The following is a 917-nucleotide window of genomic DNA, read 5'->3' as shown; positions in this document are numbered from 1 at the left end:
GGCGTCAATATGTTGAGGGGACCCGAGGGAGAGTGCCTCCCATGAGGGTAGAATGTGTGGCTTTTGGGGGGAAAGTCGAATTATGGAGCAAAAACCATTTTTTGGGACTTAGAAAAATTTCGAGATGTGTCAGACTTCCAGGAAGGGAGGAGTCTCAGGAGGTGTACCTAGGAGGCTTCCAGGGGCCTGGGTACACTTTTCAGAAAGTACCGTTGGGACTTAGAAAAATTTTCAGGATTTTTGGACTTAGAGCGATTTTTGGATTTTTGTGCAAAAATCAGATTTCCCCTTCTCCCACCGCTCTGGGGCGTCAATATGTTGAGGGGACCCGAGGGAGAGTGCCTCCCATGAGGGTAGAATGTGTGACTTTTGGGGGGAAAGTCGAATTATGGAGCAAAAACCATTTTTTGGGACTTAGAAAAATTTCGAGATGTGACAGACTTCCAGGAAGGGGGCGCCTCGGGAGGTGTACCTAGGAGGCTTCCAGGGGCCTGGGTACACTTTTCAGAAAGTACCGTTGGGACTTAGAAAAATTTTCAAGATTTTTGGACTTAGAGCGATTTTTGGATTTTTGTGCAAAAATCGAATTTTCCCTTCTCCCACCGCTCTGGGGCGTCAATATGAAGTGGGGACCCGAGGGAGAGTGCCTCCCATGAGGGTAGAATGTGTGACTTTTGGGGGGAAAGTCGAATTATGGAGCAAAAACCATTTTTGGGGACTTAGAAAAAATTCCGAGATGTGTCAGACTTCCAGGAAGGGGGCGCCTCGGGAGGTGTACCTAGGAGGCTTCCAGGGGCCTGGGTACACTTTTCAGAAAGTACCGTTGGGACTTAGAAAAATTTTCAAGATTTTTGGACTTAGAGCGATTTTTGGATTTTTGTGCAAAAATCGAATTTTCCCTTCTCCCACCGCTCTGG

This window comes from Dendrobates tinctorius, unplaced genomic scaffold (genome assembly GCF_039654945.1).
Source record: "Dendrobates tinctorius isolate UK_male_01 unplaced genomic scaffold, ASM3965494v1 ptg000730l, whole genome shotgun sequence".
Taxonomy (NCBI): Eukaryota; Metazoa; Chordata; class Amphibia; order Anura; family Dendrobatidae; genus Dendrobates; species Dendrobates tinctorius.
The sequence above is the reverse complement of the archived record's forward strand: the minus strand, read 5'-3'. Positions refer to the sequence as shown.